This window comes from Pelobates fuscus, chromosome 5 (assembly GCF_036172605.1).
Source record: "Pelobates fuscus isolate aPelFus1 chromosome 5, aPelFus1.pri, whole genome shotgun sequence".
NCBI classification, from domain to species: domain Eukaryota; kingdom Metazoa; phylum Chordata; class Amphibia; order Anura; family Pelobatidae; genus Pelobates; species Pelobates fuscus.
This window is the reverse complement of record NC_086321.1, coordinates 370209674-370229203: the sequence shown is the minus strand read 5'-3', so window position 1 is coordinate 370229203 and position 19530 is coordinate 370209674. Positions and strand designations below refer to the sequence as shown.

At 43.9% G+C, this 19530-nt stretch overlaps 1 protein-coding gene across 2 annotated transcripts in view; it reads right to left on the bottom strand.

Annotated features, from left to right (window-relative positions):
- The window catches only part of TEX2 (testis expressed 2), a 58638-nt gene extending 39524 nt beyond the window's left edge, over nt 1-19114 (bottom strand). For both annotated transcript variants that reach the window (XM_063456158.1, XM_063456159.1), the window contains exon 1: nt 18970-19114. The gene's annotated coding sequence lies outside the window, so the exon portion shown is untranslated. The remainder of the gene's footprint in view (nt 1-18969) is intronic.
- Between the last annotated feature and the right edge of the window lie 416 nt (nt 19115-19530).

The following is a 19530-nucleotide window of genomic DNA, read 5'->3' as shown; positions in this document are numbered from 1 at the left end:
GGTTTTAACAGAATTGTTCTAAAATCGCTTTATACAAGAGAACTTCTACTTGTAAGCGGTGAAACTAAACAAAAAAAAAAAAATACATAAGCCTACGGATTCCTTCATGTGGAATGGAGATCTCTTGGCAAGAAAACAATCTGTTTATCAAACAAAGCCTTGGTAAATTGCCAATCTGTTAAAGGGACACAATAGTCAACAAAAACTACAGCTTAATGTATTGGTTCTGGGCCATTCATTTTTCAGAGAAAAGGCAGAGTTTACATTGCTGCCTATGACCACCTCAACTGGTTGCAGGACAGAGGTTCAGTGTCTCCAAACTCGGCATAGAGAAACTATAAGCTCCCCATAGAGAAGCATTGCGTCAAAGTATCCCTAAAGAGACACTGAATGACGTAGTGCAGTGATTAGCTGTGCATGCGCACTAGCCGCTCAATGCTTCCCTGAGATCATCAGGACTGAGGCCAGCACGCTGCAGGATAGAAGGTGAGTAAATAACAGGGAGTAGAACATTTTAAAATTAGGAAAACAGGTCTGTATTTCTAAAGCTATACTATTGATGCCAGGTATCAACCTATGCCAGGCAGGGGTATCAACCTATGCCAGGCAGGGGTATCAACCTATGCCAGGCAGGGGTATCAACCTATGCCAGGCAGGGGTATCAACCTATGCCAGGCAGGGGTATCAACCTATGCCAGGCAGGGGTATCAACCTATGCCAGGCAGGGGTATCAACCTATGCCAGGCAGGGGTATCAACCTATGCCAGGCAGGGGTATCAACCTATGCCAGGCAGGGGTATCAACCTATGCCAGGCAGGGGTATCAACCTATGCCAGGCAGGGGTATCAACCTATGCCAGGCAGGGGTATCAACCTATGCCAGGCAGGGGTATCAACCTATGCCAGGCAGGGGTATCAACCTATGCCAGGCAGGGGTATCAACCTATGCCAGGCAGGGGTATCAACCTATGCCAGGCAGGGGTATCAACCTATGCCAGGCAGGGGTATCAACCTATGCCAGGCAGGGGTATCAACCTATGCCAGGCAGGGGTATCAACCTATGCCAGGCAGGGGTATCAACCTATGCCAGGCAGGGGTATCAACCTATGCCAGGCAGGGGTATCAACCTATGCCAGGCAGGGGTATCAACCTATGCCAGGCAGGGGTATCAACCTATGCCAGGCAGGGGTATCAACCTATGCCAGGCAGGGGTATCAACCTATGCCAGGCAGGGGTATCAACCTATGCCAGGCAGGGGTATCAACCTATGCCAGGCAGGGGTATCAACCTATGCCAGGCAGGGGTATCAACCTATGCCAGGCAGGGGTATCAACCTATGCCAGGCAGGGGTATCAACCTATGCCAGGCAGGGGTATCAACCTATGCCAGGCAGGGGTATCAACCTATGCCAGGCAGGGGTATCAACCTATGCCAGGCAGGGGTATCAACCTATGCCAGGCAGGGGTATCAACCTATGCCAGGCAGGGGTATCAACCTATGCCAGGCAGGGGTATCAACCTATGCCAGGCAGGGGTATCAACCTATGCCAGGCAGGGGTATCAACCTATGCCAGGCAGGGGTATCAACCTATGCCAGGCAGGGGTATCAACCTATGCCAGGCAGGGGTATCAACCTATGCCAGGCAGGGGTATCAACCTATGCCAGGCAGGGGTATCAACCTATGCCAGGCAGGGGTATCAACCTATGCCAGGCAGGGGTATCAACCTATGCCAGGCAGGGGTATCAACCTATGCCAGGCAGGGGTATCAACCTATGCCAGGCAGGGGTATCAACCTATGCCAGGCAGGGGTATCAACCTATGCCAGGCAGGGGTATCAACCTATGCCAGGCAGGGGTATCAACCTATGCCAGGCAGGGGTATCAACCTATGCCAGGCAGGGGTATCAACCTATGCCAGGCAGGGGTATCAACCTATGCCAGGCAGGGGTATCAACCTATGCCAGGCAGGGGTATCAACCTATGCCAGGCAGGGGTATCAACCTATGCCAGGCAGGGGTATCAACCTATGCCAGGCAGGGGTATCAACCTATGCCAGGCAGGGGTATCAACCTATGCCAGGCAGGGGTATCAACCTATGCCAGGCAGGGGTATCAACCTATGCCAGGCAGGGGTATCAACCTATGCCAGGCAGGGGTATCAACCTATGCCAGGCAGGGGTATCAACCTATGCCAGGCAGGGGTATCAACCTATGCCAGGCAGGGGTATCAACCTATGCCAGGCAGGGGTATCAACCTATGCCAGGCAGGGGTATCAACCTATGCCAGGCAGGGGTATCAACCTATGCCAGGCAGGGGTATCAACCTATGCCAGGCAGGGGTATCAACCTATGCCAGGCAGGGGTATCAACCTATGCCAGGCAGGGGTATCAACCTATGCCAGGCAGGGGTATCAACCTATGCCAGGCAGGGGTATCAACCTATGCCAGGCAGGGGTATCAACCTATGCCAGGCAGGGGTATCAACCTATGCCAGGCAGGGGTATCAACCTATGCCAGGCAGGGGTATCAACCTATGCCAGGCAGGGGTATCAACCTATGCCAGGCAGGGGTATCAACCTATGCCAGGCAGGGGTATCAACCTATGCCAGGCAGGGGTATCAACCTATGCCAGGCAGGGGTATCAACCTATGCCAGGCAGGGGTATCAACCTATGCCAGGCAGGGGTATCAACCTATGCCAGGCAGGGGTATCAACCTATGCCAGGCAGGGGTATCAACCTATGCCAGGCAGGGGTATCAACCTATGCCAGGCAGGGGTATCAACCTATGCCAGGCAGGGGTATCAACCTATGCCAGGCAGGGGTATCAACCTATGCCAGGCAGGGGTATCAACCTATGCCAGGCAGGGGTATCAACCTATGCCAGGCAGGGGTATCAACCTATGCCAGGCAGGGGTATCAACCTATGCCAGGCAGGGGTATCAACCTATGCCAGGCAGGGGTATCAACCTATGCCAGGCAGGGGTATCAACCTATGCCAGGCAGGGGTATCAACCTATGCCAGGCAGGGGTATCAACCTATGCCAGGCAGGGGTATCAACCTATGCCAGGCAGGGGTATCAACCTATGCCAGGCAGGGGTATCAACCTATGCCAGGCAGGGGTATCAACCTATGCCAGGCAGGGGTATCAACCTATGCCAGGCAGGGGTATCAACCTATGCCAGGCAGGGGTATCAACCTATGCCAGGCAGGGGTATCAACCTATGCCAGGCAGGGGTATCAACCTATGCCAGGCAGGGGTATCAACCTATGCCAGGCAGGGGTATCAACCTATGCCAGGCAGGGGTATCAACCTATGCCAGGCAGGGGTATCAACCTATGCCAGGCAGGGGTATCAACCTATGCCAGGCAGGGGTATCAACCTATGCCAGGCAGGGGTATCAACCTATGCCAGGCAGGGGTATCAACCTATGCCAGGCAGGGGTATCAACCTATGCCAGGCAGGGGTATCAACCTATGCCAGGCAGGGGTATCAACCTATGCCAGGCAGGGGTATCAACCTATGCCAGGCAGGGGTATCAACCTATGCCAGGCAGGGGTATCAACCTATGCCAGGCAGGGGTATCAACCTATGCCAGGCAGGGGTATCAACCTATGCCAGGCAGGGGTATCAACCTATGCCAGGCAGGGGTATCAACCTATGCCAGGCAGGGGTATCAACCTATGCCAGGCAGGGGTATCAACCTATGCCAGGCAGGGGTATCAACCTATGCCAGGCAGGGGTATCAACCTATGCCAGGCAGGGGTATCAACCTATGCCAGGCAGGGGTATCAACCTATGCCAGGCAGGGGTATCAACCTATGCCAGGCAGGGGTATCAACCTATGCCAGGCAGGGGTATCAACCTATGCCAGGCAGGGGTATCAACCTATGCCAGGCAGGGGTATCAACCTATGCCAGGCAGGGGTATCAACCTATGCCAGGCAGGGGTATCAACCTATGCCAGGCAGGGGTATCAACCTATGCCAGGCAGGGGTATCAACCTATGCCAGGCAGGGGTATCAACCTATGCCAGGCAGGGGTATCAACCTATGCCAGGCAGGGGTATCAACCTATGCCAGGCAGGGGTATCAACCTATGCCAGGCAGGGGTATCAACCTATGCCAGGCAGGGGTATCAACCTATGCCAGGCAGGGGTATCAACCTATGCCAGGCAGGGGTATCAACCTATGCCAGGCAGGGGTATCAACCTATGCCAGGCAGGAGGGGGGGGGGAAATCAACCTATGCCAGGCAGGGGAATACGTAAAAAGTTGAAAATAAATCAGAAATAGGTAAACCACAGTTTAAAAAAAAAAAAAATTATATTTGGGCATCACAAAGCAAGCGATCTGCAATTTGTATCACTCCCATTGCCTCCGGCACAGGCATGCTACAGACAACGTTTAGAGGAGCTGTCCTGATTAGATTTCCTCTTAGCAGAAAGCATGAAGGGTATTAATAATGAATGCCAGTGACAGTCCTTTCACGCGTCAGGAGTTAATTTCTGGCTAACATCAGAGTGAAACTGGATAGTGACTTTTAAATCCCATTAATCACACTTTTCCCACTAGAAATCTCCTCCGCCTCGCCCTGGAGGAAGAGGAGAAATGGGTTGAGCAAGGTCAGCTGGTGCAAGCAGTAAGAACAAACTGGTCTCAAATATCCCGTTTTCAGATCTTATTTCCATTCACTGGTTCCTGACTAGTGTCCGCAAAACGCCCAGAAAAGGAAGAGAAATAAGTATTTTATAAGTTGAGAATAGTGTATTTGCATGAAATTATTTATAGATTAATGCCCAAGAGATTTAACCCCTTGAGGACACATGACATGTGTGACATGTCATGATTCCCTTTTATTCCAGAAGTTTGGTCCTTAAGGGGTTAAAGCCATTATACACTTACAAACCAGAATACATCAATCCAGCATGGTATTGGGTGCACACAACATTCTGTGGGCTGGGATATGCGGTTACATTTAAAATGTATACCCCTCTGCCACCTTATACTGGGCAAATATAGACATTGCAGTTAAATATCAATTTAATCAAACTATCTCAGCAGTGCACTGCTAGATTTACTAAGCCATGGACACAACATTAGCTTAATGAGGCAGTTTTGGTGTATCGATCATTCTCCTGCAGTCTCACTGTTTGATTCTCAGCCATTTAGGAGTTAAATTACTTTTGTTTCTGTTTATGCAGCCCTAGTCATACCTCATCTGACTGTGACTCACAGTCTCCATAAAAAATAGTCTTGTTTTCAATTAAATCTTACAGCACAGTGTGTTTATTTTTACTTTAGAAACTCTCGTCTCCTGCTCTGTTAATTTAACTTTATTCACCCATAGGAGGCTGTAGGCTATTAACAGAAAAGGAGATAATAAATTCTAGATTAAACATACTGTGAAGTTAAGGAAACTAAAAAAAAATACTATTTTTCAGGAAGTGTGAAGAGAGGCTGTGTGAGTCTCAGCCAAAGGAGGTGTGGCTAGGGCTGCATAACAGTGATTCAACTCCTAAATGGCAGACAATTTAACAGGAATACTGCAACGGCATGCCCTTTACACCGAAAACAATTCCTTAAATTAATATTTTGGAGCTTGGAAAGCCCTTTTACGTACTCAGGAAAGTGTACAAAAGACATTTAATTCCAGGAGACAATCTTCAAAACCCAGCCATAATTCCAGTGAAGTTTCTATAGATATTACACCATCGATAACACCGTAAAGATATCTCAAAGCAGGATTTTGTATGACAGAGAAGCTTGGTGAAAATCCGAAGTTTTGGAGCCACACTATGGATATACACCTCCAGGGCTAACTCTTCTTGCTCATTATGAATGAGTCAATTTCAAAGAAAGGTCAGGATGTAAACTGGGGTCAAACAAAAAACATGAAACTATTAAAGAAATGGCAGATATGGAGCAATATCTAAATACAGGTAGCACAGATAAATTTAATCAGAATTTTCTTGGAATGGACATAAGGCTACCTACAAGAGACCGGATTGATTGGCAGCTATCATCTATTTATATGGAGGGCAGAAAGCAGTCAAGCAGTTTATTCATAGGCAGGTATTTTTCATGTATTCCTGTATAGATACAGTGCTCAGTAATGAAGAAAAGGAAGGGAAAAAAAAAAAAAAGGAGAAATGAAATCATTTTAAACAGAACACCCCTGCCATTACCAAGAACACTAAATCAAAATAAATGGAGATTACAAAGAAGGAACAACATGGAAAAAAATTACACCACAATGATTAAAATGCAGAATACAGGAGCAAATATCCCTTTCTGCTAATTCTAGAGTCAGCCTTACAAATTGCCCACACACGCACATGGCTCAGAGACATTAAATCACAAACAAAAGGACATTATTCCAATAATGTGCATCCATTTGGCAGGTGATTCCATCTAAGCATCAATTTATCATTGTGACAGGTAAAAGCACTTGCCTTTTGATTAAGGTGATCTCTTTGCATGCAAACACTCATAGCAGCTGCGACTGGCGTCGAGGAGACCCACACTGCGCAGTGTCACCCGGTGACAGTCTCCATGATGTGCAAATTGCAGAGATAAGTTGTGCAAACATTGGAAACACTTTGCCGTGGCTGGTTGTCTGGCATAAACGTAGAGGATTAATCTGAGACAGTGTGTCTCATGCTGAGCAGGTCGGTAAAGCAGGCATCTGTCTGAAAGATTTTCAAGCCCATGCTTACCTTCGAGAACCCAATCTCTCTAGACCCATTTCCCTCCCAGGATCCTGACTTCTACCTGTGTGCACACAATGTATCACAGAGTTCCAGAACAATAAAACTCACAGTAAAAAGGTGTGTATAAGGATGCAACAGAGCACCATAGCAATAAAGTACACGTGGTTATTAACTAAACTGTCAATTGTTGGACACACAAAGTGAATTGCCAGTTCTAGGCCCAGCCAAATATGAAAAAAAAATATCCTCTTCAATGGATTTCAGTGGTTTACAAGAACACAAGCCAATGCCACAAATCTTTTGTAAAATAGCAGGTGTTTATTAATTAGTTTACATCGATACAACTCTCTGACACTGTTCTGAATTATTTACAAGTATAAAAGAAAATCTCCAAGCACCATAACCACTACAGCTCATTGTAGTGGTTATAGTGCCAGAGGTGCCCTTGTGCCCTCCCCTCATTGTAATTAGACCGTTATTGAATAAGTTGAATTTTTACCTGGGTACCACTGGGCGCCACTCCCTGCCTCCACTAACTTTGCTGGAGAGCCAATAGTTAAGCAGAAACCTTAACCCCTTAAGGACCAAACTCCTGGAATAAAAGGGAATCATGACATGTCACACATATCATGTGTCCTTAAGGGGTTAAAGAGCCCTCCTGAGCGCAGCCATGCTAGTAGAGGTTCTCTGAGCCAATGAGCTAAACCCTGCACTGCTAAATGTGGTAGTAGAGGCAGGGACTATTTACAATGAGGGCACAGACACCATAATAACTACAGCAAGATATTGTGGTTATGGTGGTTGGAGTGTTGCTTTAATTATCTTAACTCGAATTGGTTATCAGATACAGTCAATGCAAAAAATGAACAACATTTTAGGTCTTTGAAATGTTGGCACAAATTGAAAGGGAGTCCCATACCTGACAAATAAATATTGCTTTTTCTCATATATACTTAAGCACTAGCCAGGTTTTTTAACATTGACATTCAGGCAAGAAAAAAAGCAGCGTAATTTTGATCCCCTCTCTGTACCTACTTAGCCCCCCTTCCCCGTGTTGTCAAACACAGACTGCACAATACGGATTTATTTACATAAAACAAATCATTTTCTATTTCATACAGAGTAGAAGGACTGCTTGAAGTCAGTCACCAACCCAACTAGCGTGTAATGTGAACCTACAGTCTCCCTCATCAGCCCCTATTTAGACATAACTACCTGCTGGGTATCCTGTAGCATAATGTCGCTCAATCACATCTAACCGGCCACACACGCTGTCACGTACATACAGTCACACACCTGGTCACTTTCACTCCATCCACTGAATTACTCACCCTTTCCTATAATCCTCCTCCCTGTTCACATAACCCCTATCAACCCCATCCAGTAACACTTTCCTGCACCCACCAAACTAAAAGAAATACCCAATAACACAGTCAAAGTCACCTCTATATCACATACAGGAGGACATTTACTAATCATATGTGCAATCAAATACACACATTTGTAATAAGTCTGCACCTTAAATGGACATTATAGTCACCAAAACAACTTTAATGAAGTAGTTTTGCTGTGTAGATCATGCCTCTGATGTCCCACTGCTCAAATGACTGCCTTTTAGAAGTTAAATAGCCATGATTGAGCAATGAGCCTGCAGGGGCATGATCTATACACTAAAACGTCTTCATTAAGTTAAAGGCTGGATCAGAATATTGGGAAGAGTAAGTGTCTTCAACCAACAGCTTCAGTGGTAAAACCTGTTTTCCTAATGCTTTAGTGTCCCTGTCCCTAGTTATGGAGGCCCTCCCCCACTTTTTACAATAATCAAATAAAGGCTTTTTACTTATTATTTTCAAGGAAGAAGGCACCCTTTCAGCAGCTTTTTTCTCGTCCTTCAGCACGTTTATAAAGAAGACTTGGCCTCCATTGGCGACCGCCCAACCCAATGCTTCTCATAGTACAGCGTTGGCGACCTGATGCACATGTGCGTCAAGAACATCAATGCTTTTCTATGGGGGCTTCCGCATCATGTGACAGATGTTTACTCTGTCAGTGCCACAGAAGTGGCTATAGTGGCCATCAGTATGACAACTTCTAGAGATCGATTTACCCTGCGTTACATCGCAGGGTAAAATGACAGGGCACCTGCACCCAGTTCCCGTTATTAAGATGAAATGGCATGTGTGACTTTAGTGGTCCTTCAAGGTCACCAATAAAGTCAAAGGGTAAACTGAGGCTGCCAAAAACAGAGAATGTCAGTTGGACAAAGGATCATGGTAAAAGTAGTCTTATTTGCATAAAATATCAGACTATAGTTTAACTAAATTGGTAACTATGTAACTAGAAAGATTAAAAAAAAGAGATACACATGAAATGAATGAATGATCCAGGCAAACCTTTGCACACCATGAAATACATGTATCTCAAAATTTATACATTATCGAACATTCTACACTCATTTTGGAGACCCAGCAGTGCGTGTGTAAAATCTGCCTATTATTATTATTATTATTATTATTATTATTATTACTACTACGTTATTTATATAGCGCCAACAAATTCCGCAGCGCTTTACAGTAGATGGACGAACAAACATGTAGTTGTAACCGGACAAGTTGGACACCAGAGCTAATAAATATAAAAAACACAAACAAAGGGTTAACATTAGGCTCTTCTAATCCACTAATTAGATACAATGGACTTTGGAACCTCTAAAATAAACAGTACAAGCACCAGAGGTTGGCCATTATGACTCATGGATAGTGTCATGTACCTAGCGTTGCCAGATCCACCAAATCAAGTAATTACAGCGGCTGTCACCCTCCCCCCACCCCAAAATAAGATAAAATCTTTATGAAATGCTCATAAAGCCAGTGTCGGAATTTCACTGACGCACCGGGAGCTGAAGAAGATCCCAATGGAAGATGATGGCAGTGGCTACAAGGGACATCTTCAGATAAGTAGAAACTCACCTTTCCTTGTACCCCACGGCCACCACACTGCAGGTAGGAAAGTCAACATCGGGGGGTCTTTACAAAATATGCAAAGACCGCAGATGGTGACAGCAGCTTTAATCAAAAAGTGGATCTTGCCGCATATGAATGCTACATGTAAGACAGGGCATCAATTTCATGAGCTGCCCATCAGCATGAAGAAGTAATATGTGTCCAGAAAAACAGGATCTGGCATCCCATTCTCCCTCTCCCACCCCCAAAAAAACAAAACACCACTCCTCTGTCGGTCACAGCATCTAAAAGCTTTTCCTTTCTCCGGTTCTAGCAATTCATACAATTTAATAGAGAGGTTTAAAAATAGCAACAAAGCTATTCAAGTAATGGAGAGTCGTATCCCCTACTAATAGTATACTAATAGACCATTTCTACGATGCTTCCCTTCCAGCAGGGCCAAATTACTGTTTACAATGATGTAGGATAGAGGCCGCAATATCAGCAAGGTTAAACTGTATCAATGTGAGCAATCCGTTGTTACAATAACCACGGTAAAAGCGAAACGCTCACTGTTCGGGGAGGTAGAAGGCTCATTTCTTGCTTTATCTTGGAATGGTTTTGTGGTAAGAAGCTAAAAACAACACGATAAACTTGCGCAGTAGCCAGATATCATCATTGCCAGGGTTATTTGCTAAACACCGAACTGCAACAAACCAAACCCAGAGTGCCAAAATTTAAGCTAAAAATATCAGATTTGAAACATTATAATACAAGTATGTTATACTAATATACAGTGATATTAAAAATATATAAAAAAAAAATATTTTTCTGAACATTAAACCACGTTCCCTGGGCACAGGAATTATGGGTAAACTAAAAAGGAAAATGTTCTAATCTCCTACATTTCCTACTTTATCAAATAACACTTTGTACAAAAAAAAGAAAAAAAGAATTGCAGCTAAAGTCACAGCTTAAAGGAACACTATAGTCACCTAAATTACTTTAGCTAAATAAAGCAGTTTTAGTCTATAGATCATTCCCCTGCAATTTCACTGCTCAATTCACTGTCATTTAGGGGTTAAATCACTTTGTTTCTGTTTATGCAGCCCTAGCCACACCTCCCCTGGCTATGATTGACAGAGCCTGCCTGAAAAAAAAACTGGTTTCACTTTCAAACAGATGTAATTTACCTTAAATAATGGTATCTCAATCACTAAATTGAACTTTAATCACATACAGGAGGCTCTTGCAGGGTCTAGCAAGCTATTAACAAAGCAGGGGATAAGCAAATCTTAATTAAACAGAACTTGCAATAAAGAAAGCCTAAATAGGGCTCTCTTTACAGGAAGTGTTTATGGAAGGCTGTGCAAGTCACATGCAGGGAGGTGTGACTAGGGTTCATAAACAAAGGGATTTAACTCCTAAATGACAGAGGATTGAGCAGTGAGGCTGCAGGGGCATGTTCTATACACCAAAACTGCTTCATTAAGCTAAAGTTGTTCAGGTGACTATAGTGTCCCTAATTAACGGACGAGAACATATTACGGCTTTAATGGTTTCTTACTCCAAACAGCAAGTCTTTTTGTTTCCCTTGAATTGAATCATTTTCTTTTTGTGATCCAGAATACATTCACATCCTTGTAATAAATCTTAGCAGTAACGAACAACCTAAACCATTGCTAGCAAAACAAAGGGGAAAAGGAAAACAAAAATCACTTTTCTTATGATACAATTTCAAAGGCCAAACTTGTTTACGCGTTTCTGCTGCCCAGATCTAACAAGTGCCAAGATAAAACAATGGGCCTCATTCAGGGCGACACATGGATTTCGTGTTCAAATACCATTAATGTTTTGGATGAGAAACTCAGAATTCCTACGGAGTCCGAATCATATTCTGCACATTTTCTTTCAAGGAGTGCCAGCTCTACGCTCACTAACTATATGGAGTAACTGTCTGGGCATTTGGAAATCAAAAAGGAGTTTCTATATGTCCGTTCCAAAGTGCCGAATAATGGCTAAGGAACACCACCTAAGGTTTCCCAGAAGTTTTTTTTTTGTTTTTTTAAAGATGCCAAACCAGAAATCCCGCTACCCTGAAGGAGCACCAGTCGTAGTTATATCCCCATTCCAGCTGTCATCTCCTCGTCCCGGTAGAAAACAAGCTATCATTTCCCCTAGCCTGACATATGTAGATAACATGGCACAGGCCTTACTCTAAAATCAGTATGCAGGAGTTTTGTTTGAGGTTTTTTTGTTTGTTTTTTTCCCCCTTTCCCTTTTTTTAATGCAGTCCATGCCATCTGTCTGTCTGTCACCATACATGATAAATGTGTTTTCATTCTTGTTTAGAAACAGAGCAGACTCCACAGCTGCCTTATGATAAACCTCTCTCTTTCTGGATAGTTGGTTGCACAACCAAACATCCAAGTAGAAGTAAAGATTATTTAAATTTTTTAAATTATATATATATATATATATATATATATATATATATATATATATATATATATATATATACATATTTAAAAAAAAAAATTTTAAATAAACTTTACTTCTACTTGGATATATATAGTTTTCTTATCAACTATAAATCCACACGAACGTATTAAACTTTCTCCCAGCATTTAGCACCTCAACGTATTAAACTTTCTCCCAGCATTTAGCACCTCAATCGTGGCTCCCTGTCAATCACGGTTATAAGATCTTACTCTTGCAGTCAAACCATAGAGAGAGGATGCTTGCGTGCAACGTATACCCGTGCTGTACCAGGACCAATCTGGAACGTGATATCAATAGCTAAATCGTTAAAGGAAAACACCAAGCACCATAACCACTGCAGCTTAGTGTAGTGATTATGGTGCTAGAAGCTCCCTGGTGATCGCCAAAGTAATGGTTTTCCAACAGTTTAACTTCTTGCATGTAGTCCGCTGTGCACTAAAAGTAATGTGTGGAATCGTGCTTTGAGCATTCCTTTAACATACATTTACAAGAAAATGGAGCCTCACATGAAAAAAAGTTAATGCAAGTTTTAGGTGATTTTTCAATGTTTTAGTTAATGGTGCAAGTTGCGCAGACATGATGGCTCCAGTATAATTGCATTTCATTTTTCTATTCAAGTTTTTTGGTTTTTTTATGGCAGGGACGCATAACAATAAAATTAACAATGTAGATGCCAACTCTGATAATAAATACTATATGGTGTAATATCAGTAAACAGAGTGGCTATTTGTGAATTAATCTAGACTATGGCTTTTTACTGCATCTTTATATAGATTTTTTTTTTTTTTTTAAACTCCAGTGGTCCTCTATAGGATTCAGCCCATCTAATGGTATGTCTGGTGATGTGGGCAGACAAACCTGCAGCTGGCCATACAGAAGCTGACAGTAGCCATATAACCTTCCTGCCTGGACTTAATTGGTGATGCTAAAAGCCTGTAGTCTACACTAGAGACATGATAATGGTTTTACTGCTCGGCACACACACACACAGATTACATCAATCTCTAAGCCACGGACTGCTACCTCCCCGAAGGCCGCGTTACAGGACCAGATCACATGGTAGGCGACCAGGCGTATACAATTGTTTATTAAAATAATTTTGTTGTTTGGCTTATACTATAGGCAAGTCAATAACTCACGGCAATAGTACTTATTTAATGAAGGTCTGTAATGTAAGTAGGTGCATGGAATAACTTTACAATGGAATGGAAAAAAACAAACACAAGGGAACCGAGGAAGTGCATAAGACTATCCTGGATAAGTAATAAAATCTGTCCGAGTTTCGGCAGTAAGCAGACTGGATGGGCCAATTGGCACAGTCTGGATTCTAAGTTTCTAAATTTAAACATGACTGGGCCCCAACATGTGAGCACGCAGTATTTTGTTAAAATGTATCAGGGGAAAAAAAAAACAACAACAAAAAAAACATGCATACCCTGCAATATATTACATAATACTTAAAATAAAAGAAACACTGCCCTGGACAATTTCTATTGCCATAAAATTAAAAAAACGTTTGCTCATGTGTGAATTTTCACTGGCCCATTCCATTGAGTCAAGTAAGGAAATAAAAAAAAAGACAAGATGGACACTAACCTTAAACGTTCTTAGTCAAATCACGGTTTAGAGCAGAGATGAGATAGCACTTCAAGATAGTAAAACATAGGTGTAAAAATCTACATAAAAAAACTGGTTTGGCAAAGTGGATTATATAGGGTTACACACATGTATACAGCATGCTTATAGTAAGCTATGTTCAAGATTATTCACGAAAGCGATGTCAGAGGGAACGTTAGATTTTCTGTCAAAACAGTTAAACTGAAAATATTTTCTAAGTCAACTATTTCGACTTAAAATTTAAAATGCACTTATTTCCTGACAAGTCACATTTTTGTGAAGAACCCCAAAATATGTATTCCCTACCTAACTATTAGTTACACAAAATAACAAAAACTACCGTCTACTCAGGTTTTGCTGATTAACAATAGCGTATTGAAGTACAACATAGCCACATGGAAAACACCAGAAACAGGACATCAAGACGACACAGAAAGTCGGAGGCAGACCTACAGAAAGCATCTTTGTTACATTGCAATTACAGCAAGGAAAAATAAAATATAAATAAAATAAATCAAGACATTTCAACATAGGAATATGAACAAGTGCAAAGAATGAAATGACAGATGTGCTGGGGACACAAATCACGGCAGATTGTGACCTGCTAATACCACAGTAAATATGCGATCATGTTTCTTTGTGTCATTAGACGCTGGCATTGTGTTGGTGAACGATCAAAGTGAATTGCTCCCTTTGCTGGAGACACACGAGTGTGCATGATAGGAGTCTCTCTACTTAATATGTCAGTAAGTGTTCTGATAATACGTCCTTGACATGTTTAGAAGTAAATCGCTGTTGCGTGTTTACACACAGGGCCTTTAGTGTGCAAGTCCTTTATTTGACACGAGAAGCTACCTTGGTTATCCACTACGGACATGAAGGAGGGAGTGGCAGACATATTAATTACTCACAGCACTTTTTGGACACCGTATATTTGTTTTCCTGCTGTGTCAGAGAGATATGAAGACAGTCTGTTACAGCGGGTAAACATTTAATAATAGTTTCTAGGCTGGGTAGTACCTTATCCTGTTGCCTCTTACAGAACACTCTGGTAAGACATCGGTAACGCGTTGTACAACTGAACAAGCAGCACTTTTTGCATTAAATGAGAACAATCCTAAACCATTCTTCAATAAAAGTTTGATTTAATTTAACTGATTTTTTAAAAATGCGGATTCAGAATGGCAGCCAGGGTTCAAAGGGACCACAAGGTACAACCAAGATATCTAGGTGGATACCAGTGTTTAGATACGTTGTTTTTGTTCTAAATGAGAGTTTAGGTGCACAAATCGTTAAGACCTAAAACCAGGTTCAAGAAATGTCCCCACCTCTCACCCAAACCAAAAAGTATATATTCTCGCTCTATAGAATTGAATCCTCTTCACACTGCAAAAGCACTTATACCTAAATATTGGATACAACCTATACAACATTAATAGGGAATAGTTTAAATCAAATTCTCATTGTCTGGTAAGAAACATATCCACTCTGGGACTAGAACCTCATCTGGGTATTAACGAGGGAGACCTTGTGATTGGATGTACCCATTCACAGATAGAAAACTGCATTTTCTATATACTTCATCATTTTCATTTTATTCTTTTTCATTAATTTATGTTCATTTATATTCTCTTTTTTCAAATCTCTCAATGACAAATGACTAATATACCAATGGAATGTGAGATATATTTTAAGTAGCTGTTTGTAGAGATGAATTTAAGCTCTACTTGGCACATCTCAACTTCATTATCCCTTATGGTGTTTACGACACATTGTGTCATTGCATATCATGGGTAATTGTGAAGACATTCAATTAAAAATAAAATTAAAGAGAAAGGACAGGAAGATTGGCATTCCACTCTAACAAGTAATATCCAAGAATTATTGGTGAACATATACAACAGCACAAATGAATCGATAACAGGATTTACCTGTGGAGTCTTATTCAATACAAAAGACTCTACATGATAGCCTAAACGGATTGATTCATTCGGGTGCAGATTAAAAGGAATTCTGAAACATTTTTGCACAAGTCTACCAGATACATTCCACATCCAGAATTAGAAATAAGACCGGCTTTCCATGACCTGGCTTTGTCATTTGTTAATCTTTGTAATAAATGTAGTTTAGAAGGCATAAAATGTTCACCCTATTCTTTATAGGCCTACGTGACCATCGGTTTTCGGCTCATCACGACTGTCCCCAATCACATAGGAAGAAGGCAAGAGCTTTCTCTATTCAAATTAAATACTCTTATAACCTTATTCATTTCTGTAGGTGAGCATTCTTCTTTAGAGGCCTACTCAAATATCTGTGGCAAGCTAAACCAATTACTACGACTCAGTGTCCCCAACCAAGAATAAATATAAATTACATTTATATATTTGTTATTCAGTGTGGTAAAGGAATACAAATACCCCAGATTTATCAAGGTACATTTTCAAATTACTGTACGGTGGGGATGATGGAAAAAAAACGCTGGAGTTCTTGGGGAACCCTATACTAAACCCACAGGAAGATGGTATATAGTAGTACATGCACAATATCGCCCCAGAGATATTGGGGTATATGCACATATACTATAGATTTATGTGCTTTCATCCAAGAGATTGTGGTTAGATATAAAAGTGTCATGTTCTGAAAGGTGGTCTAAAGTATTAGAAATGGGGCAGTCACGATGGAAACCATAGTTTATGGTGTTACCCCAGATATAGTGGAGTATATGCACATATACCATAGGTCTATGAGAGATCATCCCAGAGATATTGAATTATATGCCCATATTTAATTTACTAGGGATCATCCCACAGACATCAGTGTATATGTAAATATATTATAGTTTTATAGAATACCAACCAAGACATATTGGTGTAGATACTATGTGTTTATTATGCGGTATCATTCCAGAGACAGTGTGTCCAGTACATGCACATATACCATCATTGGATAAAAGTACCAAACCAGAGATATTGGGGATATGTAACTTGTGTTTAGGAGGGATCATGCGCAAGATATTGGGGTACAGACACGTCTACTCTGTGTTTATTTGGGACGATCCCACAGATATAAATCACACATTAATATTATACTCTGTTCTATTAGGTAGGACCCCAGAGATATAATCAAATATTATAATACCCTGTGTTTATTAGATATATCAGAGATCTAATCACACATACCATCTGTTAATTAGGTATAACCCCAGATATATGATGACACATTAAATTATTATTATTATTATATCCTGTGTTTATTAGATATGATATCCTATAACCACACTTAGCCTGTGTTTGGGGTATCACCTTAGAGTTATTGGGGTGTATGCCTATATCCAACAGGAAGTATCAGGTAATAACTCAGGTTACAGGAAGGAGAGGCCACCCCAGAACTAGAGTTAAACAGTCCATCTCTATTAGGGTACACAAGGAAAGAGCGAAATGTCCAGAGTTATTGGGGGGAGCCAGCCCTCTCTCACAGCATTATTGGGGGGAGCCAGCCCTCTCTCGCAGCATTATTGGGGGGAGCCAGCCCTCTCTCACAGCATTATTGGGGGGAGCCAGCCCTCTCTCACAGCATTATTGGGGGGAGCCAGCCCTCTCTCACAGCATTATTGGGGGGAGCCAGCCCTCTCTCACAGCATTATTGGGGGGAGCCAGCCCTCTCTCACAGCATTATTGGGGGGAGCCAGCCCTCTCTCACAGCATTATTGGGGGGAGCCAGCCCTCTCTCACAGCATTATTGGGGGGAGCCAGCCCTCTCTCACAGCATTATTGGGGGGAGCCAGCCCTCTCTCACAGCATTATTGGGGGGAGCCAGCCCTCTCTCACAGCATTATTGGGGGGAGCCAGCCCTCTCTCACAGCATTATTGGGGGGAGCCAGCCCTCTCTCACAGCATTATTGGGGGGAGCCAGCCCTCTCTCACAGCATTATTGGGGGGTGCCAGCCCTCTCTCACAGCATTATTGGGGGGTGCCAGCCCTCTCTCACAGCATTATTGGGGGGTGCCAGCCCTCTCTCACAGCATTATTGGGGGGAGCCAGCCCTCTCTCACAGCATTATTGGGGGGAGCCAGCCCTCTCTCACAGCATTATTGGGGGGAGCCAGCCCTCTCTCACAGCATTATTGGGGGGAGCCAGCCCTCTCTCACAGCATTATTGGGGGGAGCCAGCCCTCTCTCACAGCATTATTGGGGGGAGCCAGCCCTCTCTCACAGCATTATTGGGGGGAGCCAGCCCTCTCTCACAGCATTATTGGGGGGAGCCAGCCCTCTCTCACAGCATTATTGGGGGGAGCCAGCCCTCTCTCACAGCATTATTGGGGGGAGCCAGCCCTCTCTCACAGCATTATTGGGGGGAGCCAGCCCTCTCTCACAGCATTATTGGGGGGAGCCAGCCCTCTCTCACAGCATTATTGGGGGGAGCCAGCCCTCTCTCACAGCATTATTGGGGGGAGCCAGCCCTCTCTCACAGCATTATTGGGGGGAGCCAGCCCTCTCTCACAGCATTATTGGGGGGAGCCAGCCCTCTCTCACAGCATTATTGGGGGGAGCCAGCCCTCTCTCACAGCATTATTGGGGGGAGCCAGCCCTCTCTCACAGCATTATTGGGGGGAGCCAGCCCTCTCTCACAGCATTATTGGGGGGAGCCAGCCCTCTCTCACAGCATTATTGGGGGGAGCCAGCCCTCTCTCACAGCATTATTGGGGGGAGCCAGCCCTCTCTCACAGCATTATTGGGGGGAGCCAGCCCTCTCTCACAGCATTATTGGGGGGAGCCAGCCCTCTCTCACAGCATTATTGGGGGGAGCCAGCCCTCTCTCACAGCATTATTGGGGGGAGCCAGCCCCCTCTCACAGCATTATTGGGGGGAGCCAGCCCTCTGTCACAGCATTATTGGGGGGAGCCAGCCCTCTCTCACAGCATTATTGGGGGGAGCCAGCCCTCTGTCACAGCATTATTGGGGGGAGCCAGCCCTCTGTCACAGCATTATTGGGGGAGCCAGCCCTCTCTCACAGAATTATTGGGGGAGCCAGCCCTCTCTCACAGAATTATTGGGGGAGCCAGCCCTCTCTCACAGCATTATTGGGGGAGCCAGCCCTCTCTCACAGCATTATTGGGGGAGCCAGCCCTCTCTCACAGAATTATTGGGGGAGCCAGCCCTCTCACAGCATTATTCAGAGCCAGGCTCAGGCCATACACTCACCGTGTCCCAGCATTCCCCCTGGTGCTCCCCGCTGGCCGCACCGTGTCCGCTCTCCGCCCAGGGCCGCCTGTCAAGCACGAAGCAGTGAGCCAGCGGCGGCAGGAGAGATAAATCACTCCCTCACTGACTCGATCTGTGCGCTCGGCACTCCATTAACCAGACCTGCCCAGCGCAGCCGCAAAGACACGCCCCCTTTCAGCAGACGTCTGCGTTCCAAGCCTCGCTCTGGCATCATGCTCTGACGCTCTGGCTTGTGATTGGCTGTGGGAGTGAACTGCTCTGATTGGATCATTTCGAAACCAGACTCCTTACAAATGGCTCCAAGAGTCACTTACCTCAGAAACAGGGTACTTATTCACTTACCTCACCTGTAACCTAGGAAACTGGGTACTTATTCACTTACCTCACCTGTACCCTAGGAAACCGGGAATTAATTAAGTTACCTCACCGGTAACCTAGGAAACCGGGTACTTATTCAGTTACCTCACCTGTAACCTAGGAAACCGGTTACTTATTCAGTTACCTCACCTGTACCCTAGGAAACCGGGAATTTAATTCAGT